The sequence below is a fragment of the Oryctolagus cuniculus genome, unplaced genomic scaffold (genome assembly GCF_964237555.1).
Source record: "Oryctolagus cuniculus unplaced genomic scaffold, mOryCun1.1 SCAFFOLD_52, whole genome shotgun sequence".
In the NCBI taxonomy this organism is placed as follows: Eukaryota; Metazoa; Chordata; class Mammalia; order Lagomorpha; family Leporidae; genus Oryctolagus; species Oryctolagus cuniculus.
The window spans coordinates 1,038,763-1,061,887 of record NW_027208350.1 but is presented as its reverse complement, the minus strand read 5'-3'; the positions used below and the strand labels follow the sequence as shown (position 1 = coordinate 1,061,887).

Sequence of the window (23,125 nt, the reverse complement as noted above, 5' to 3'; positions counted from 1 at the left end):
AGTTGCAGCTTGGCAAGGGATCAAGATGAATGGAAACGGTTTCTTATCCCCAAAGGGTTCCTCAGAGACTTGGTGCCTGAACAGTTGCTGCAATCTGCCCCAGACTCTTCCAACAAAGAAGCCATCATACAAACTCCTTCTCCATGTTAAGTTTCCTCATAGTGCGTCCAAGGAGACTAGTGAAAATGCCAGCTGTGTAGTCTGGGGCAGCTCAGTTGTCATGAGGACATTGGGATCCAGGGCTGTTTCTGTCTGGTATTGCATTACCACTCAATCAGTCAATTCTCAGGTCCCACTGATCTTATTGAAAGGTTAAGAAAGGGCTTGAAGGACTGGCACTGTGGCATAGTAGGTTAAACTGATGCCTGCAATGTTGGCATCCCAAGTGGGTGCCAGTTTGAATGTTAGTTGCCCCACTGCTGGTCCAGCTCCCTGCTAATACACCTGGGAAAGCAGCAGAAGATGGCCCAAATCCTTGGGCCCCTGCCACCCACGTGGAAGTTCTGGGTGAAGCTGGTGCAGCCATTTGGGAAGTGAACCAGTAGAAGGAAGATCCCTTTCTGTCTCCCTGTCACCAACCCCCCTCTGTAATTCTGCAATCTAAATAAATAATATTTAAAAAAGAGGAAGAGGCTTGGGTTTTATGACATCTAACAGAATCATTGGCTGGATGTAGGGTTTCTCTGAATGTGGTGGAATGAGAAGGCCATGCCAAGATGGCCACAGGCAAGTGAGCATCATTAACTCAAGAATGATTTCAAAACCCACCTGGCAACAGAGCCTGCCTCACAATAGGCTGTGATTGGTTAGGGCATAAACCGCCCCTTGACCAGATTGTCTACCTTGGCTATATAAGCTACTTTACCAACTGAAATAAAGGAGTCTACAGGATGATCGCCTCTGGCCCACTTTCACCCAGCTCTCAGGGTCTGTGTGGTGACTCTGTGCCTCTTACCCCCACTGCGCTCCACCTCTCAGAACAAATCCACAGCAACATTTGGCCCCCAATGTGACTGAGAGAGACAGCGTGTTGGACTTGGTGAGGTCCCCCCTTGATTTCGGCAAGTAGGCCCCTCTGTGTTTTGTGTGCTGTTTGGTTCTGTGAGGGTGAGCACAGAACCCCCTCCTGTACCCCTTTCCTTATCGTTGTCCTTGGTCTAAGTGACCCCAGATTAGGCACACACTGCCCAGAAGCATAACGTCACTTCTCTGCTCCTCCTTTTACTTTCGGTTCATCCGGCAAATTTACGTAAGGGACTGATTATCCCAGAATTGGAAACCAAGTCATCTTCCCTCACTTGAGAGAGGTGATGCTCTGGAGACACTGTGTGGGCATACGGCCTTGACCTAATGAATCAAGGAAGTCTTCCACTTAGCACAGGCCATACTTATGATCTGATACACCACTGTCTGTTCGTCTAACGTAGGGAACCCCTTGCATAATGCCATCAGCCACTGAGGTGCTAGGAATTAGTTTTGTTATAGCAGCAGTGCTGTGGGTGTCTTTCTTTTGGCTAGAATCGGTGTGGTTGCCGCTATTAAGTGCTCAAACATGGGAAACATATCACCCTCTCAGAAACCCACACAGATTACCAAACATAATGAATCTGTGAGTGATAAGAGCCTGTCACTCCAGGCCTCTGCCTCACAGGCAAGAGTTGATGACTTAGGGAGAGAGAGCTCCCATAGTGAAAATGACATGACAGCAGACAACACAACAATGCCTAGTCAGCAACTCTCCAAATATCCATGGAATGAACTTAGATGACCTTGAGGCAATAACCCATGTGAGGTCATCCCATCTGCACCTAGTGAGGACCCTCACACTTGTGGCAGTCCCCGGGTACCCCAGGCTCTCAGGGCAGCCGCTAGACCCTTTCCCATCCACATGTTTTCCATTAATGTAGGCGTGGAGGCAGAATTCAGGCCTTGGATTCCAATACCTACAGATGACCTTACTATGCTAAAAAAGGCTTCTCAAGAGTAAGATCCTGCCTCTCCCTGCTTTGAACAGGTGCTCACACAATGGGCAGTGAATCTTCAAACTCATTTTGAGTGGATTACACTGCTCAAAGCATATTTGTCAAGACCACAGTTCAGTTCTTACTGTGGAAAGCCTCCTATGAGGAAGAGAATGAAACCGTGGTGAGGAATAATGCTGCCTATGGAATAGCAGTAACCTTTGATATGCTTAGAGGCCGTGGCACCTACAAATATTCTCATGAACAGGCCTGCATTGGAGTAGTTACCTATTTTGATCAGGTCAGAGATTTGGCACTTAGAGCCTTAAAAAATATAAATCCTTCTAAATATAGTCAGCTCTTTAGAAACCTAGTTCAAGGCCCAGGTGAATGGTTCCTCAATTTCCTTGCCAGAGTCTTGGAGGCAGTAGAGAAAATATTACTGCTTGGCCTGATCAAGACAATCTGGTCAAACAATTAGCTTGGGGAAGTGCTACCAAAGAGGCAAAAGCTCCAATTGCCCCAGTCCGTAATGAAGACCTTTCTAAATGGATAGTAGCTACAAAGGAGGTAAACCCTGCTGATACATCAATACAGGCCTTAAATGTGGCCATTAACAAACTGAACACAAGGAAGTCTAATGACCCTCCAGTTTGTTGGGGATGTCAGGAAACAGGACACCTATGGCAAAACTGCCCAAACACTGACAGATGGGGCAAGCCCAAAATGCTGTGTCCCAGATGTAAAAAAAGGCTTTCATTGGGCAAATGATTGCAAAACCAAGCCTTTAAACTCCCAGTGGGGTGGCCCTCAGCCCAACAAGTAAGAGGGAGTCCCACCATCATTAACTGGTCAATGCCTATCTTCAATTTGAGGCCAAAATGAACCCTATACTTAGATTACATTGCTTTTGTGGGTTTAATTGATATGGGGGTGGATGCCACTATCTTAAAAGCTAGGGACATAAGAAAAATGCAACATTGGAAGACAGCACCTGGGCCTGACCTCCAAGGCATTGGAGGATTAAAATCAGCTGATCAGGTCATCAAGCCAGTAATGTGGTGAGATGACACAGTGTGGTGAGATGGTTCCATACAGGAACCATCTTTCTACTAATTGCTGAGGTTTCCATGAGCTTTCAGGGGAGACATGTGCTCTCACAAATGCAAGTGGTCCTTACTACAGATCACAAATCTCCACAAGCCAACAGCTTTAATGGAGAGCCTACAAGTAAGATTCACCCCCAATTCTAGGGGCCACTGCTCACCTCATACAAAAACCAGGCCCAATCCCCATTAAATGTGAAAGAACAGGAAACATCTGGGTAGAGAGAGCAGTGGCCAATATTACAACCCAAATCTGTAGGTATTGGAATTGGTACAGGAACAATTGGAAAAGGGACACATAGAGCCCTCCACTAGCCCTCACAACACACCCATTTTTGTGATAGCAAAGAAACAGGGAAAATTTAGGCTACTATAGGATTTGAGAGCCATCAACAAAATCATAAAAAAGATGGGAACATTCCAGGCTGGCATTCCCCATCCAGGGGCCATTCCTAACAGATTCCACATAGTTACCATTGATATCAAAGATTGCTTTTTCCATTCCCATTGCAGAGGAGGATAAGGCCTGCTTTGCCTTTACAGTATGGGAGCCCAATTTCTAGCTCCTCACAAAAAGATTTCAGTAGACAGTACTCCCACAAGGCATGAAAAATTGCCCTGCCATTTGTCAAAAATATGTTTCTCATGCAACCAGCACACCTAAAGGTCAGTTCTTGGTCATACATTATCAGGATAATATCTTACTTGCTCAGGAGAATGTGATTATGTGATGACTCTGAAGGCTTAAGTCAGACAGTAAGAAATTTACAATTCCTGGGTTTGTCTATTGCCACAGAAAAGGTACAATATTTTCCTCCTTTCAAATTCCTGGGTTATCAAATCTCCTCCCATATATTTCCAATGGGTCCAAATCTAAAAATAAAGCATAAATATTCACTTAATGAACTTCAGCAACTATGCGGCAAACTCAATTGGTTGAAGCCCTTCCTTCCCTTAACACCTGCAGAGCTTAAATCACTATTTGACTTACTAAGGGAAACAGCCCTCCCTCAAAAATCACATTGACATCAGCAGCCAAATCCACTATAGAAAAGATCAACACCCAGTTGTCAAATTTAAAAACCCTTAGATATGAACCTTGGGTGCCTCTATTTGCCATAATCATATCTACCCTCAAGGCCCCATTAGATACTGGGTTACCTGGCATTATTTTCCAAGGCAATGAAAAGGTTGATCATCTTATCTCCTGCAATACGTCTTCCATCGGATACCTACAACAAGCCCATATTCTACACCAAAAATTTCATATGTCAGCAAGCAACATAAAATTGCTTTTTCCAGAGCTAACAATGATCCAATGCAAACACCTAGTGCGCTCTTGCAAGAATTGTATCCCCCTCACCCCGTTAGGCCCACTGCAACAAGCAGGGTGAACTCTCAAGGCCTTGCTCCTAATAAGCTCTGGCAAGTGGACATCACCCACATTAACTCCTTTGTTAAACTTAAGTTTGTCCATGTGGTGGTAGATACCTATTCAAAGGCTGTATTTGCAACAGCCCGATCTGGAGAAAAGGCTAGTAATGTGATAAAGGCTCTCAAGTCAGCCATGTGGGTCTTCAGTATCCCTTGGACCATAAAGACATAATGGGTCACCATATACATCACAGGAATTTAATTCCTTCCTGAGGTCCTGGAACATACAGGTATCCCATACAACCCACAGGGACAGGCAATCATTGAAACAACTCATAGGACTATTAAATATCTCTTACAAAGACAGAAAAACAATCTCATGCCCCCAGACACACCGTTTGCTTTGACAGAGGTTCTTTTCACTATCAATTTTCTTACTTTTGGTTCCCAAAGTGTCAGCCCAGCTTATAAACACTGGAGATCCTTTCTGTGGGGAGCAACTGTGAGCAACTCGGACTAGACTAAGTTACTGGAATTAAAACTTATTCTATGCATCTGCTTTCCCACAATATGGCGCTGAGAAGGGAAACAGCTTCTACACAGCTGCCTCCAGTTCAACCAATAAACTGTGGGACCTGCTCCTGATTGGAGGAGAGCAGCGTACTCGGCGTGTGGGCAGCCGAGTTGGGATTGGCGGAGGAGGACTATAAAGGAGGAGAGAGACGGCATGCACCAGGAACATCTATGGGGAACATCTAAGGGGAACACCTGTGCAGCCCCCAGAGAGCCGGCCGGCGGTGTGCCGCTCCCCTGCGGAAGTGGGGAATGCGGCCAGGGGGAACTGCCCTTCCACGGAGGTGGAAGGGATAGTAGCCAACCCGGGAAGAACCAGCAGCAAACCCGGGGAGGGCCGAGCAGACAGAAAGAACAGCGCAGGGTCCTGTGTCGTTCCTCCACGAAGACGGGGAGCGACATAATGGGGCCGTGACTCGGATATGAAGCCTAGGCAGGGTCTAGTGTCGTTCCTCCACGAAGACGGGGAGCGACATAATGGTGCCGTGACTCGGATAGGAAACTTAGGACGGAAAGCAAACTTAGGAGGGAAGAAACGGGAAGAAATGGGAAAATACCGGAGAGAGAGACTAGCAAAGAGCCTAGGTGCCGGAAGAAGCTATTGAAAGCCTAGGCATAGACTCGGATATGGACTGTGGGAAAGAAGTTAGGATTGACAGCGAAAGTGAAAGCTTTCATAGACTCGGATGCGGACTATGGCGGGGAAGCTAGGAGATTGAAAGCGAAAGTGAAACCTGGAGGAGGCTTGGACTCGGATACGGACTGTGGGAAAGAAGTTAGGATTTAAAGTGAAAGCAAGAAGAAACTTAGACTTAGATACGGACTGCAGGTTGAAAGTGAAAGTGAAACCTATAAGAAACTTAGACTTGGATACGGACTGTGGGGAGAAGCCAGGAGAAATGAGTGTTAGGGAGGATGAAGCCGCGAGTGCAGGCCGAGGCGGAGATATAAGCCACCTTGGAGTTCTTCAAGTCACCCTGGGGAGCAAGAGGCGAAGATCTGGAACCAGAGACGTGGGCCGCCAGGTTGGAATTCGCCAGGTTAGTCCGGGGAACTTGGACTGAATGCCGGTGGTGGCGGAAACATTCGCGGAAGCCGCCGCGTGCAGAGAGAGCACGGGGCGTGAATAGATAGGGAACGCTGGCGCGAGGCCGTGGTGCGGGCGCGAAGTGCGTGGAGACCGCGGAGCGTGCGCGCAGAGCCGGGAACCCGCCGGCGGGGCGAGGCGCCGGGAAGCCGCGCAGAGCCGTGAAGCCGCCGCGGGGCGGGCGCCGGCGGGGCGAGGCGCCGGGAAGCCGCGCAAAGCCGGGAAGCTGCGCAGATGAGAGAGGCGCGGGCTGAAGCGGCTCAGCCGGGAAGCCGCCGAGAAGCAGCCTCGGGGCGGGCGCAGCCGGGAAGCCGCGGGGATAAGAATGAGAGCGGGAAGCTGCAGGGATAAGAGAAACAGAAGTTTAGAAGTAAAGTGAGAAAAATAGGAATGCTGGAAGATAGAAGTAAAATGGGAGAAATAGGAATGCCCGGAGATAGAGAAATAGAGAAATAAAAAGGCCTCCCTACAACACTGCAATGTGAGAGCTTGGATTCGGTCTGCCTAATCAAGTGAGGCGATGAGCACCTGCGGGCAGCTAGCAGCTTATGCGCCGCAGGTCACCGAAGACAGGCACGAATTAACATCAGTAAAGCTTCCCCACAATGCAACAATTAGGAGGCTTGGATTCGGTCTGCCTGATTTAAGGCGGTAAGCGCCAGCAAAGCTCGACCAGAGCATGTGCTGCAGGGCACCGAACACAGGCACGCATCAGCGCCTAAAAACCTCCTCACAACATGGCGAAGAGAGGACCCGGATTCGGTTTGCCTGATGGATAGGACTTGTAAGAGCCTGTGGCAACTCTAGCAAGTAGAGCAGAGTGTGTGCCGCGGGACACCGAAGACAGGCGCGTATCAACGCCAAAAATAAAAAGAAAGGGGGATCTGTGGGGAGCAACTGTGAGCAACTCGGACTAGACTAAGTTACTGGAATTAAAACTTATTCTATGCATCTGCTTTCCCACAATATGGCGCTGAGAAGGGAAACAGCTTCTACACAGCTGCCTCCAGTTCAACCAATAAACTGTGGGACCTGCTCCTGATTGGAGGAGAGCAGCGTACTCGGCGTGTGGGCAGCCGAGTTGGGATTGGCGGAGGAGGACTATAAAGGAGGAGAGAGACGGCATGCACCAGGAACATCTATGGGGAACATCTAAGGGGAACACCTGTGCAGCCCCCAGAGAGCCGGCCGGCGGTGTGCCGCTCCCCTGCGGAAGTGGGGAATGCGGCCAGGGGGAACTGCCCTTCCACGGAGGTGGAAGGGATAGTAGCCAACCCGGGAAGAACCAGCAGCAAACCCGGGGAGGGCCGAGCAGACAGAAAGAACAGCGCAGGGTCCTGTGTCGTTCCTCCACGAAGACGGGGAGCGACATAATGGGGCCGTGACTCGGATATGAAGCCTAGGCAGGGTCTAGTGTCGTTCCTCCACGAAGACGGGGAGCGACACTTTCCATCCCAGATCCCAGCCCCTATGTTTAGGTGGAAAGATCCCCTGATAAGAGAATGGAAGAGACCACACTCTCTGCTAACCAAGGGCCTAGGATATGCTTGTGTCTTTCCAGAGAATGTGGGACAGCACATTTGGGTAGCAGCCAGAAACATCAAGCCTGCAACTGACAGTCAACCAGAACCAGCTGAACAAGACTGAGAGTCTGTCTTGTTAGTGGATGCACCTGCTACCAATTGTCAAGCTGCCGCTCTATCATCCTACCCTGAGGAACTGCCCATAGCCACATTCTCTACTGCTTTATACTCTACTAACTCTGGTCAGCCACTCAAATGGCCCACAGCCTATGTGCAGTCACTCTGTTCCTGATTACCATTGTTCCTCATTCCTACCCCCATCTGAGCAAGCACTCCTGTGGTCTCCCATTTTGAGGGCTGGTTAGTCAATTATGGGTAAGATCCCCTGGGGGACAACCTAAGACAGGCACAGCCACATACAGAGACCACATGGAAACAGAGTCAACAATGATATGACAAAGGATCATGCCTCCTGTTGCTCAAAAATAAATGAAAAGGGGGAAATGTGGTGGAATGATAAGGCCATGCCAAGATGGCCACAGGCAAGTGAGCATCAGTTACTCAAGAATGATTTCAAAACCCACCTGGCAATGGAGCCTGCCTCTCAACAGGCTGTGATTGGTTAGGGCATAAACCACCCCTTGACTGGATTGTCTGCCTCAGTTATATAAGCTACTGTACTAACTGAAATAAATGAGTCTGTGGGCTGCTCGCCTCTGGCCAGCTTTCACCTGACTCCCGGAGTCTGTGTGGTAACTCTGTGCCTCTTACCCCCACTGCACTCCTCCTCTCAGAAATAATCCACAGCAACATCTGAAGTAGACTTTTAATTTTAGTAGCATCTTTGGTTTCTCGTATTTTGTGAGTGTTGACAGATACGAGCTATGTGACAAAGAAAAACTGGAAGATTTGGGGCAAGATAATCTCCCATCTCAGAATTCTATTACTGTGATGCTCTCTAAATCCCCTCCAAGCCTGAATGCTCAGTGGGTCTTGGACTTGCTACACACAATGATCCTGAGGTTATTCATTTTTTATCTGAAAGGCAGAGTTACACACACACACACACACACACACAGAGAGAGAGAGAGAGAGAGAGAAGCAATCTTTACCTGCTGGTTTACTCTCCAAATGGTCTCAATGGCTGGAGCTGGGCCAGTCAAAAGCCAGAAGCCAGGAGCTTCTTCTGGGTCTCCCTCATGGGTGCAGTACTTGGGCCATCCTCCATTGCTTTCTCATGTACATTAACAGGGACCTGGATCAGAAGTGGAGCATCTGGGACTTGAACTGGCACCCATATGGGATGCTGGTGTCACTGGCAGAAGCTTTACTGACACAGCCTAACCTTTTTAAAAAATATTTTTATTTTATTTTAAAGGCAGAGACAGAAATTTTTATCTGCTGGGTTATCCACAAATACCCACAAAATCCAGGGCTGGACCAGGCTAAGTCCAGAAGCATGGAACTCCACCTGGGTATGCTATGTGGGTGGTAGGAATGGAGTCATCATTTGCTGCCTCCCAACATGCACATTAGCAGGATGTTGAAGTGGAGTTGGATTAGCCAGGACTTTTGAACCATAAATGCAAGTGGAGATCATTATACTTAGTAAAATAAGCAAGTCCTCAAAAGACAAATATCATAGATTTTTCCTGATTTCTGGTAATTAATATACAGAGTACAAAACAATATAATGTATATGAGTAATGTTGACATTTTAGGATTTGATTTTTAAAAAAGATTTATTTGAAAGGCAGAGATACAGAGAGGAGAGAGGGAGAGGGGGAGAGAAAGAGAGGGAGAGAGTGAGTAAGAGAGAGAACCTTCCATCCACTGGTTCACTCCCCAAATGGTTGCAACAGCAGGAGTTGGAACAGGCCAAAGCTAGGAGTCTGGAGCTTCTTCTGGGTCTCCCACATGGGTGGCAGGGGCCCAAGAACTCAGCCATCCACTGCCCTCCCAAGCACATCAGCAAGGAGCTAGATCAGTAGTAGAGCAGCCAGGATTTGAACTGGTACCCATATGGGATGCTGGCACTGCAAGCAGCAGCTTAGCCTTCTATGCCACAATCCTGGTCCTCATAGATTTGATTATTATTTATAGTCCTATATTCCTTGTCTATACTCCTGAGGAACAGTGGTTATTCTGCTTACTACTTGTTGAGCCTTTTTTTTTCTTTTTTTTAAACTAGTGTCAATTGGTAAAGTCAACAACAGGAGTCACTGTGCACTTACTCCTCATGTGGGATCTCTGTCCTTAATGTGCTGTGCATTGAGATTTAATGCTATAATGAGTACTCAAACAGTATATTTCACTTTGTGTTGAGCCTTTTATTTAGTGGATGATTAAGCTTGTGATTATAAAGTAAATTGAAAGTTTGTCATAGCAAACCTTAAAATATGAAAGGAATATGAAGGGGAAGTGTGGATGGAAGTATCATTACGCTCTTAAAACCATATATATGAAAAACATGAAATTTGTTGCCTGTCCTTCAAGTTAATTTTTAAAAAGAGTTATCTATTCATACACCACTGATTCTCTTGAATTGCTGTTGCCATACATTTTCCATATGGCACCAATTATTTCACCATTCTTCCACTTGAGTTGTACCATCAATGTGGAGTTTTCTCTGTATTTTCAGAATTCATGTTGCATTACGAGCTCTTTTGAAATTGTTGCCTTATACATCCTAGCACCTCAAACTACATCCTGTTCAGATATGTTGTAATAAGTTAATATGAGTTTATTTTAAGGCAAAAATATCAAAATTTATGCACTGTTTTTGTAGTATGCATTTCCCACCAATGTTCTGAAGACCCCTTTTATTATTATGGTTTCTCTCTGCATAGTGGACTTAGAGTGTATTGAGAACTTTGCCTTTTTCATGTCAAGATATAGCATATTTCAAGCACTTGGTTGGAATTCAGCATTGATGTATGAGTGACAGATGGGAACTCCTTGCAATTGATATCTCAGAAATAATCATCAAAGTTAAAAAAAAGCTTAATTCATACAATTTGTGTGTGTGTGATTTTCAAAACTGTTTTTGAGAAACAGAGAGAGAGTGCTCCCATAAATGGTTCATTCCCCAAATATTTGCAGTGGCTGCAGCTGAGTCAAACGTTTGAGAATCACTTTTATTTCACTTTCCCTGATATGAAGATATTCTTGATAGACTTGAAAATGCAAACTTATGCTTTTCACAGGGATTTCCAATCTACTATAGATTCTTAATGTTTGGTTTATGGTGTTTTTGCCTTGAAGAAAGTTTTGATTTATGTGACTCAGATTTTATTTTATTTCTTTTATGTCTTCTAGATTTTATGACTTCCTTTGTAAAGGTTTATTTATGGGCCATATTTTGGCAAGCAGACCAAGCTACTACCCACAAAGCCAGCATCTAGTATGTTCCCAGTCACAGAGGGAGGGTAGTTACTGGAGTGAATTCAGTGGGTTCCTTTCCTTAGCCCAGTAAAGAAAAAAAGCCTGGAAACAATGGCAAGTGAGTGGAAACTTTATTGCTTATTTGTTTTGCAAGTGAAAGTGAGCAGCTCATCTGAGAGATGAGATGGAGTGCCAGAGTGGGACACTGGCTTTTCCACAAGTGCACTGGGTTTTTAAGAATTTACTATTTTCTTATTGGGTCATCTTATGGGCTTTCCCATTGGATAGAGGTTTCACATACTGTATGCTCATTGGCTTGGGGCCCATAGTAATAGTGGGATTTTTGTTGGTGACAGTCTGAATGGGAATTTCTAAATGCTAACTTCCTCTTTTGGTGGCTTCAGCCCTCTCTCTGCTAGTTCTGAGTGAAAAATTGCAACTAGTTTGAAGACATTGCCAAAATCACAGGCTGTAGCACAGGATGCTACAATGGGGAGAGGTATGAGCAAGTCTCAGAGAAAACCACACTGTCACAGCCTACAGCCTGCATGCTAAAGACATTCTGCTAAAGCCTGAGAGGCCCACAGATGCCCAGCCCAACTGAACAGGCTCACCATTTGGGCACTGGTTCATGTTCTGGCTGCTTCAATTTTCTTTCCTTCATTTTGTTTTTATTAAAACATGTTTGCTTAATTTACAGCAAGCAGAAAATAGGCTGGGTCTTCTTTTGATCCAAACATTGATGTTTTAAAGGTTGTACACAATATTTTTAAAAAGGACATATAAAAATACAATATTAGAAGTTTCCATAAGAAAGAAAATACAACTTTTAACCCCACAACTTTTCCTTTTTCGGAACTGCAAAATTACTGCTAGTAGTTTTATTTTTAAAACTACAGTTTTAAGAAATAGAGAGAGAGAGACAAAGACAGAGAGACAGAGAAGTCTTCCATCTGATGGTTCACTCTCCAGTTGGCTGCGATGACTGGAGCTGTGCTGATTTGAGGCCAGGAGCTTCCTCCAGGTCTCCCACATGGGTGCAGAGGCCCAAGCATTTTGTGCCATCTTCTACTGCTTTCCCAGGCCATAGCAGAAAGCTGGATTGGAAGTGGAGCAGCCGGGTCTCAAACCAGCACCCATATGGGATGCCAGTGCTTCAGGCCAGGGCATTACCCCACTGTGCCACAGCACTGGCTCCTAAAACTACAGTGTTAAGTAGACTCCTTCCCCCTGAGCTGGATCATCTTGTGGGAAGTACTGAAGCAGGAGCTCTTAACTCAAGGTGGCCCACGGCAATCTGTGGAGAAAAGCACTGCCGAGCCACAATCAGGGCTGGGGACCTACAGGAAGGCTTCTCTGCGTGGTTACCAACCAATTAAACCAGTTATTTGACATTGAATCTGATCCATTCCAGATGCTGAAGGAGCAGAGACCAAAAAAAAAGAAGCCGGCAGAGGGGGGGCTGGGGGTGGGGTGCATTGGAGTCCCCGCAGCCAATAATGCAGCTCAGGCAGAGGCCCAGACCAACTCCAAAGCAGCAGGCAAACAGCCATGGAAAGAGTCCCAGAAAGACCAATAAACTCACTGCCAGATTGGCCTGGTTGACAAGAAAGAGAAGGTGCAGCCACCTGCGGCATTCAAGAAAGAAGGAATAAGACATGTTGGAAGAAGACTGATCAACAACTTCAGGGTGAAGGAAAAATCATTGATAGAGGACCAAAAAGGTGACCACCTCTTGAATGGTGGTGAAGAAGGGTGAAGAAGCAGGTTTTCTTTTCTTTTAAACACTGAAAAACTGCTATTTATTTAAAAGGAAACTTTTTAATACAATAAAGAAATGGCAATAGCTGGTACATACATTAAATCAAAATATTTTCGTTAAGCACCAAGTAGCATCATTCTCATTCTTTTCATTAAGAGCACCTTTATTATTAAAAGACTAATACTTTTAAGTTTTTAATCAAATTTAAAGCTGCCAATCAGAGCTTCTAATTAGCTTGAGATGACTGGGTAAACCTTCTTATAGTGTGAGCAAAAATGACTTATAAAAACTTTGTTTAACTATAACTGAAGGGATTCACTGGCTTCAGGCTGAGAATCAGTGCTGGGGGCTAAACACTACCCACAACAGAAAAATGAGTAATGAGTACCACGTGTCAATGATAAATGACATATGGTTTCTTCCTAGTCAAAGGACTAATACCTAACTCTAATAGGTCTTGAAGGATTGACCCACAGGGACTGATTCAAATTCTTAACCTTCCAGGGTGAACAAGTCAAGGACAAGGAAAGAGGTGAAAGTCCTGCACCCTGGGCGGCAGGGGAAATGGCAGCAAACCAGGTGGGGAACATCAAGGAGTGTTTAAAGGCCAGGGAGAACAAAACAGCTGAGACTCAGACCCACAAAAGTACTAACTGCTCAGAAGGCAGTGCAACACATGTTTTGGGAGGAAGGACGTAATCCACTAACAGATTATATGCATCATAGAAAGGAAAATGTCATTCAACAAGAGAGGGAAGTTGTCTCTCCTAGCACAGAGACTCCGCAGCTGTTTGGGGAAGCTCTGAGGCTGAGGATCACCCTGGGATCCAGTCCACATTCCAAAGCCCTACCCCCTTGCAATTAAATCCACAAACCAAAACTTTATTAATGGAACTGTCAGCTCCAAAAAAGTGAAACACAAACACAAGCAAAGAAAACAAACTGAAGGGCCATTAGAGTAAGCTTTAATCCCTGCTACTATCCCTGCCCTGCAAGAACAGGATCTGCCCTGTTACTTCCATTGATTCACTTCTGCAAAGCTTGTCAAAACCCAGCATCTTACTGTTCCTGCTACATCCTCTCCTAATGAAAGCAAATACTATGCAAAAACACAAACACACCACAAATAGAAGCCAGCATCAACTTAATGACCCCCTGGAATATTACAAACCTAACCTATGATATTTTAATCATCTTCTGACTTATTCACAGAATATCCACTTCTGTAATGTTTTGGGAGCATTGCAGACTTGGTTGCATTAGATTCCTCTTCTTGAAGTAGTTCAAAGTTTGAATGCAATTTAGATAATTTTCTAAATTATCTGAGGGGAAATTATCCTAAAAGGCCCAGGAAAAATCCCTTTTCCTCTATTCTCAGACTCCAGTAATTCTTTTTCTCAGATCATAAAACCTAACCTAACAACTGGAAAGAGGATAAAAAGTCATACAAAAAATACAAAAAAAAAAAAAAGGAAAAGGGAACCAACATCATCGTAAGGGTCTGTCAGTGTCATCACACTATCTCAACATGGCACAAGACAAAAAAAAAATGGTACTTTGTTTAGCAAAGTTATAGTCATTTTGTAAAGTATGCAAGAAATTAACAATTTATAAAAGGGGAAAGTTTTAATTGGGAGCATAAAACTAAAATGTCATTCTCTGGCAAAGAGTGCTTCCCAACATCAGGTCTACAGGTGGAAGTTGAGGCACAACTGTTGGCTCAAGGCTGCCTCAGGTCTGCTTCAGAGGGGCATGGATATTAGCAGATGAGAGGTGAGTTTTCTGTTGATACATTTATAATTGACTGACCTCAGGTAGTGGTGGTCTTAGAAGAGGTCAGGAGGCCATGGATGTGGAATGGGCCTAGGAGATGGATTTGGTTCTCATGGCAAATGTGAATTTGATAGACACAGTAAAAGCAATAGATCTTTATCACATTACAGTGGTCTAAAGCAGGTAGACAAATGTGGAGGTTGTGGGTCTCACAAATGGGAAACTGTCAAAGATGAATTAACTGACTGATTCATCAAAATGTGACTGAGGAAACACTTGAAGGTGAAGAACATCCAGTGGCCAACATGGAAAATGGGGAAATGTGAATGGAAGAGGTAAAAGAGAGTACAAAAGAGATTACTTTGGATGAGTGGAAGACAATTCATAAAGACAGGATAAAACTAGAATTTAATATCTGAAAATCAAATCAAGGTGCTGATTGGCAATGAAAGGATTTGTTTTTCATAAATCAAGGTGTGAAGAGGCTCTTGCTGAAGATTCTATTATGGCCTATCATTTTTGGAAACCAGCAAATGATATAACATCTTAGCTAGAGATCAACTTTGGAGACTTAGGGCACCTAGAACATGGTGGCAGAAGAGGGCAGAGGTAGACATGGGCATGATGGATGTCATGATGGATGACCTAGTCCAGCAGGACTAAGTCAAGTGTTTCTGCTTCTGATATGAATGATCCAGAGGCATTTCTAGCTATGGCTTAATGGGATGTCCTAACAACCTTAGTTCCTTTGTGGACTTTCCTGTGCAATGCTTTTGCATGCTTAATGATCCCAAAGGACTAAGAAATTAAAAAAAAAGCCTAAAGATTGAATTTTATCTGTTTTGTAAATGAGCTTCTCTCACTACCCAGAAGTAACAAATACGGTAGTCACTTTTGTACTTAGGAATGTATTAGTAGCAAGGATGTTTTAATAATTTTCATAGATTATGAATTATTCATGGACACTTTTGCATGGCTGCTTGCAAATGTGCATTTCCAAACTTGAAGTGCAGGTGTTAATAGTGTGTAACAGTTTAATAAAAAATTGACTTTGTTGTTTATACATCCAGAAAAATCTTAAAAAGTTAACGAAATGTGCATAGCATGATTTTATAGCAAAACATGAACATTAACTGCAAACAGTAAATAAAAGAAAGCTAGAAATACTATGCAATATATAGCAGTCCTAGAATCAATCCCTCAAACACAATCCACAAGCAGTATCTAAAAACCATTGTCTTGTTCTTCACAGGCAAAACCTAGGTTTCCAAAACCAAAATTGGAAAGAGTACTCCTCTGAAAGAAATTCCCCCCCCCCAATATTACCTAGATTTACAAGTAAACAATCTGAGATTTTAAAAAGATGTTAGCTTCTTACTCTGAAATCACTTTGGATATGTCAAGTCACTTTTAGTTCCTCAAAGAAATCTTTCAGAGAAATTACAGAAATTATAAATGGTTAAGGATTTTATTTCCTCATTTTTAGTCAGCTACATTGATAACTAAAGCTGAGAGATGACTCTTGCTTAGAACTGATCCTTTTCCTGAAATATTTTAAACTTCATGACACAACCTCACCTAAAATGGGAGTGTTGTCTCTCAGCTTGCCACACATTAAATAAAACTGAAGTGTGAAAAGCAAGCCTCCCTCATAAATAGGTAGGCACATTTTGATATAAATACACACTCTAAGTGCTATAAGCATCACAATTTAGTTTACACAATGCACACTCACACAAACAAAACTTACTTTGAAACAACTTACTTCTAATGGCACTAAGATAATTAGTCAGCAATTCTCGTTAAACTTCAGAGTAATTATGTGAGAACATTCTTTCCCCCTTCAAATTGTTTCTGCCATCAATGATCTGCTCAACTTCTAAGGTGAGATTTTTGTATATTCCAAATCTGTACAGAAGCCAGAATAAAAGCAGTGAAGGCTCTGTGTTTCAGCCAAAATCTCAATCACCTTGAAAATGTTGTTTAACCCAGCCAGAGTGGGGGGGGGCACTCCTACAAGTACTTGGGGTTAACAAAAGAACTATTCTAAACTGTGTCATACATAAACTTTTTAAAAGATTTATTTATTTATTTGAAAGTCAGAGTTACACAGAGAGAGAAGGAGAGGTAGAGAGAGAGGTCTTCACTCCCCAATTGGCTACAGTGGCCAGAGCTGCACCAATCTGAAGCTAGGAGCTTCTTCTGGGTCTCCCTAGCAGGTGCAGGGGCCCAAGGATGTGGGCTATCTTCTACTGCTTTCCCAGGCCATAGCAGAGAGCTGGCTTGGAAGTGGAGCAGCCAGGTCTGGAACTGGCACACATATGGGATGCCAGCACTTCAGGCAGTGGCTTAACCCATTACACCACAGTGCCAGCTCCATAAATAAAATATTAACATGGGACTAGACATCTTAACAAGACCTAAAAGTTCACCATGAACCTACTGTGTTTGAACAGTCAGTGTTATACTGTGGGTGATTCATTTTTGTATTAATCTATCTTATTTTTTTTAACTTTAATGAATATGAACTTCCAAAGTACGGCTTATGGATTACAATGGCTTCCCCCCCATAACGTCCCTCCCACCCGCAACCCTCCCCTTTCCCACTCCCTCTCCCCTTCCATTCACATGAGGATTCATTTTCGTTTCTCTTTATATACAGAAGATCAGTTTAGCATACATTAAGTAAAGATTTCAACAGTTTGCTCCCACACAGAAATATAAAGTGAAAGATAATAGATGATTTTTTAAATGATGATGAAATCAGATCAGACCTATTGTCATGTTTAATCCCATAAATAAAGGGGAGAGTGATCCAACATGGGAAGTGAGATACTCAGCAGACTCATAGAATGGCGGATGTGCTAAACAGCACTCTGGCCTCAGAATCAGCCCTAAAGGCATTCTGATCGGGCTGAAAAGCCCATGAGAGTATTTCAGGCATGGAAAGCCAAGACACTCTGGCAAAACAAACAAACAAAAAACACCTAAATGAAAGATCTCTGTGAGTGAGATCCCAGTGGAAAGAACAGGTCTTCAAAGAAGGAGGTACCTTTCTCTGAAGGGAGGAGAGAACCTCCACTTTGACCATGACCTTGTCTAAACAAGATAAGAGTCGGAGAACTCAAGGGGCTTCCATAGCCTTGGAAACTCATGACTGGTGCATAGGGAGATTACTGATGCCATAAACAGGAGTATCAATTTGTAAAGTCAACAACAGGAGTCACTGTGCACTTACTCCTCATGTAGGATCTCTGTCCTTAATGTGCTGTACATTGAGACTTAATGCTATAACGAGTACTCAAACAGTATATTTCACTTTGTGTTTCTATGGGGGTGCAAACTGTTGAAATATTTACTTAATGTATAGTAAACTGATCTTCTGTAAAAAAAAAAAGAAGAAAATAATCTTTCTTATCAGCAAGCTACAGCTCTATGTTTCCAGTTCTATGAAATATGGAGATGAATTTTCATTTTTAGTAAGACAATGTTGCAAATTCAAGTCAATCAATATCTTTTCAATGAATACTTCAAGCATAAAGAGAATCTTTGAGAAAATTGCAGATCCCACAAATTTGTTTTTATTTTTTTTTTAATTTTTTGACAGGCAGAGTGGACAGTGAGAGAGAGAGACAGAGAGAAAGGTCTTCCATTGCCGTTGGTTCACCCTCCAATGGCCTCCATGGCCAGCGCACTGCGGCCGGCGCACCGCGCCGATCCGATGGCAGGAGCCAGGTACTTATCCTGGTCTCCCATGGGGTGCAGGGCCCAAGGACTTGGGCCATACTCCACTGCACTCCCTGGCCACAGCAGAGAGCTGGCCTGGAAGAGGGGCAACTGGGACAGAATCCGGCACCCCAACCAGGACTAGAACCCGGTGTGCCGGCGCTGCAAGATGGAGGATTAGCCTCATGAGCCGTGGCACCGGCCGACCCCACAAATTTGTACCTGCCCATGACATTAAGTAAATTGGACTCTTCAGAGTGGCTTCTAAATAACATGTCATTTTAATTATAACTGGATACATGGAAGGCTAACAAGTATTTCTAAAGTATCACTACAACATTGTACTTCTGATAATTTAAGTAAACCACACTATGAGTAAAATAATGATAAATGCCTAAAGATTATCATGGTTTATGATATCAGTGGCCATTGGACTTAGGACTAGTCTAAGATCTTGATCTAAATTTTGACCTGGACCTAGACTGTGATCTTGACTGAACTTTGGATTTAGGTAGTCCTTTTCTCCCTGGTTCCTTTTCATCACTTGAGCCAGACTTATAATGTGTTTTGGAACCTGTTTTAGAGGTGCCTTTAATTTTTTTGTGAGATGCAGATCTAGAATGTGATTTAGTCTCCAATTATTTATTGGGCTGGGATATCACGATCTTTGTTGTTTGAATCTAACAATGTTGGAACGGCTTCTGCTACCGTGAAGTCTTCTAATCAGTCTACTGTTTCTAGGGCTATAAGATTTATACTTGTAATTAAAAGACTGACTTCTTGCTCTCCCTTCATAACATTAGATTCTAGAACATCAATATTTGTCAAATCATCATGACATGAAGAACTATACACATTCCTCCCTTCCTTGGCTTCCTTCTGATTTGGTGTCTTCTGATTGCCCTGTGCAAATTGTATTTTTGATGCCCACAAATCTATTTTCTGTCCAAGTTATGTAAAGCATTTTTGGAATCATGAGCATCCTCAAATTGAATGTAAGCAAATCCTCTTGGATGGTGAATGTAGAAATCAAGTGGAACATACACATGAACTTTAGGATCATAACAACAAAATTTTCACCATAAGTCTTCAGACCTGGTGTTGTCCACTACGTTCCTGGCAGAGATGTGTTTGCAGGGCGCAGGTAGTGGCGTGAATCTTGCTCAGGGTACTAATAGGCTCAGCAAACCACTTGCAGCCAAGTCTAACACAGACACACAACTTTTTTTTTTAACATTTATTTATTTATTTGAGCTGGTGCTATGGCTCAGTTGGCTAATCCTCCACCTGTGGTGCCGGCACCCTGGGTTCTAGTCTCAGATGGGGCACCGGATTCTGTCCCGGTTGCTCCTCTTCCAGCCCAGCTCTCTGCTGTGGCCGGGGAAGGCAGTGGAGGATGGCCCAAGTGCTTGGGTCCTGCACCCACATGGGAGACCAGGAGGAAACACCTGGCTCCTGGCTTCATATCAGTGCATTGCACCAGCCGTAGTGGCTACTTGGGGGGTGAACCAACGGAAGGAAGACCTTTCTCTCTGTCTCTGTGTCTCTCACTGTCTAACTCTGCCTGTAAAAAAAATGATAATCGGATTGATATACCTTCTTAAAAAAAGATTTATTTGTTTATTTGAAACTCAAAGTTACAGAGAGGGAGAGATGGGGGAGAGAGAGTGAGAGAGGAGAGGGAGAGGGAGAGAGAGAGGGAGAGAAAAAGCAAGAGAGAGAGAGAGAGGGTGATGGAGGGAGGGAGAGAGAGAGAGAGAGATCTTCCATCCACTGGTTCACTCTCCAGATTTCGTCAAAGGCCAGTGCTGGGCCATGCCAAAACCAAAGCCAGAAGATTTATCCAAGTGAAGCAGCCAGAACAAGAGGTAATGCCCATGTGGGGTGCTGCCAATAAAAGTGGGTGACTTTACCCACTATGCCACAATGTTGACCCTGAGTCTGCTCTATTTCTGATCCAGCTCCCTGCTAATGCACCTAGAAAAGAAGCAGAAGGTTGTCAAAGTACTTGGGCCCCACCACCCATGCAAGTGATCTGGATGACACTCATGGCTCCTGACTTCTGCTGGGCCTAGTTCTGGTCATAGCCATTTGGGGTGTGAATCAGCAGATGGAAGACTTCTCCTCTGTGTCTTTTCCTCTCACTCTATACTCTTTCAAATAAACAAAAATAAATCTTAAAAAAGCGAAAGGGGCTTATTTAGTCTACACAGACATGTTAATGATTTTTCAAGTAGGAAACAATAGGTTTTAAAATATCGGCAAACACAGACTATGATTCATGTGACACGATGAAATACTTTTGCCCTACCCTGATATAAACACACATACTGGCCCCTGGTTTTGGCCTGGCCAAGTCCCAGCTGTTACAGCCATCTGGTGAGTGAACCAGTGGGTGAGACAAATCTCTCCCTCTCATTCTGCCACTGTGTCTTTCAAATAAACTTTTTAAAAAAGATTTGAACTTAGGGACTTTGAGATATTAATCAAAATGCTGAGTCAGATACTCCTCTCAATGTGTCTTCCGTGGGCCAGCTCCCCATGTGTGACTTTTTTTTTTACTCTCTTTCTATAGATGACTCACAAATTTATGTCTGTAGCCTCTGAATTAGAAACAATCTAGTGGACATTTCCACTTGGATGGAATTTAGCATGCTTATATCATATACTGGAAAGATCAGATTGCTGTTTCTTATAATTCTTGGTAGAAAAGGTTGGAAATTGAAAGCATGGGACACTTAAATTCAGGTTCTCTATACCTAAGGTTGGTGCCTTTCTTCAGTGACTTAGGTTTGATTCACCAGCACCTCCTACAGACCCTGGTAACTGACCTGAGAGAATTTTCATTGATTCAGCTTTATTTGCATGTCATTGTTCTTTTAAGGTCAACAAGTCCTTTGGAAGGTGATTACCTTTATCCCACAAGTTCAAAGTACTGTAATTTATATTCATGATGAGAATATTTCCTAAAAGTGAGCAGGGATTCTTCTCAGAGAGTAATCATCACTGAAAGTCTGAATCTATGTAAATCCCCTTAGAGTCTTTAATCCATTGGAATTAATAATCACAGAGAACTCAAGGTAGCACATTAGATTTAAAGCAGTTCAATTCAAGCAAGTAAAGGAAACTTGGACTGAAAAGAGAAATCTTTGCACCAACAGGTCAGGTTTTAAGATTGAAATTGACAATCTCTATAGGACATGCATTTATTTTTGAAGAAGCATTTCTTTCCATCACTAAGATTTCTGAGTTACAGGGAGGACCAGTTTTTCCAATTACCTTAATAAATGAGAAGAAGAAGGGAAAAGGGGAGCCACATATTTCTGTCTGCCAGATACTATAGGAGGTACTTTCCATAAGCGGTATACTTTGATCTTGGTTGCCTATTTCTAGTCCTGCCTCAATCCCTTCTCTAAACACAGAGGAGCATGTCAGCCTTTGCTCAAAGTCTCCTCCCCCCAACCCCATGGTTCCCATGTTCCCCATGATACAGTACTGATTAGTAATACAAGCTACTAACCTGGCTCACAGGCCTTCCAGTTTGCTCTAACTTCCCTCTTCTGTCTTCCCATGTCCCCATCCTTTCTCTTTGTATCCCAGCTCACCTGAACGACCTACAGTTTCCCCAATTTCCAGGCCCTGTCAATCCTCAGGGCCCTTGTACTGCCTCCTTCTGTTCTCATGGTCCTTTTTCACCTCTTCTTCTGGCTGTTATTCCACTCACCAATGAGTACTCACTGCTCTTTGGCTTTTTCAGAATGTCTTTTGCAGGGCAGTTTGTGAATTAGTGAAACAAGAGCATGCTGTAGTCATTCACAACCAGTAACTCTTGGTAAATTATCAGAAGTTTGTTGCTTAGCCAGTCAAATTTGGCTGCAGGTCTAGGTCATTCTCTTGGGCAGATCCTCTAAAAGCTCTGCTGATGGAGTTCATGGAGTCTCTTCCATCCTGTAATTGTACTATCCAGAGCACTTGACTTCCTTGGCTATTGTGGCAGTAGAAGAGAATATAAATGGGTGACATTCTGGCCATGAGATGTATTGGTTTCAAAGTGCCCCTGATACCCATACTCTCAGACTTCTACTAGCACTGTTACATGGCCCTGATTTCAGAGGTGTAAGGTCTGATGCAAGTACAAAGCCAGAAAGAAAGAAGTGGACATAGAAGAGTGCCTGCAATCTCTACCACAGGTGTGATGCCAGCAACCGCTTCTGTTTAGAGGGATTACTGTGCAGTGTTAGAAGGATGGTGTAGGTGGCTCTCACCCACTAGAGTGTGCATTTTGTGAGGGTGAAGTCTTTTATAGTGTTCATTTTTATGTCTCTGGAATGTGGCAGTGTCACCCACATGACAAATAGTCAAGAAAGTCAGTTAAACAAATCTATTCATCCACATTTCTAAGTGATCCAAGTTTCCTTTTTTTTCTTATTTGACAGAGTTAGACAGTGTGTGAGAGAGACAGAAAGGTCTTCCTTCTGTTGGTTCACCCCCCAAATGGCTGCTACAGCCAGAGCTATGCCGATCTGAAGCCAGGAGCCAAGTGCCTCCCTCTGGTCTCCCATGTGGGTGCAGGGGCCCAAGCACCTGGGCCATCTTCCACTGCCTTCTCAGGCCACAGCAGAGAGCTGGACTGGAAGAGGAGCAACTGGTACTAGAACCTGGTGCCCATATGAGATGCTGGTGTCACAGGCAGAGGATTAACCAAATGAGCCATGGCACGGCCCTGATCCAAGTTTCTAAAAGGTTTATTATTTATTGAAAGGCAGAGTTACAAAGAGAGAGAGAGAGAGATCTTTCTTTCATCCACTGATTCACTCCCCCATATGGCAGCAAATGCTAGGCCAAAGCCAGGCTCC

General features: G+C 43.9%; 2 pseudogenes; one reads left to right on the top strand and one right to left on the bottom strand.

The window, feature by feature from the left end:
* The first annotated feature begins 25 nt into the window (after positions 1 to 25).
* On the top strand, positions 26 to 15,264 carry LOC127486734 (SERPINE1 mRNA-binding protein 1-like; annotated as a pseudogene).
* Positions 15,265 to 18,688: 3,424 nt separating this feature from the next.
* LOC138848300 (serine/arginine-rich splicing factor 10 pseudogene) lies at positions 18,689 to 21,626 on the bottom strand (annotated as a pseudogene).
* Between the last annotated feature and the right edge of the window lie 1,499 nt (positions 21,627 to 23,125).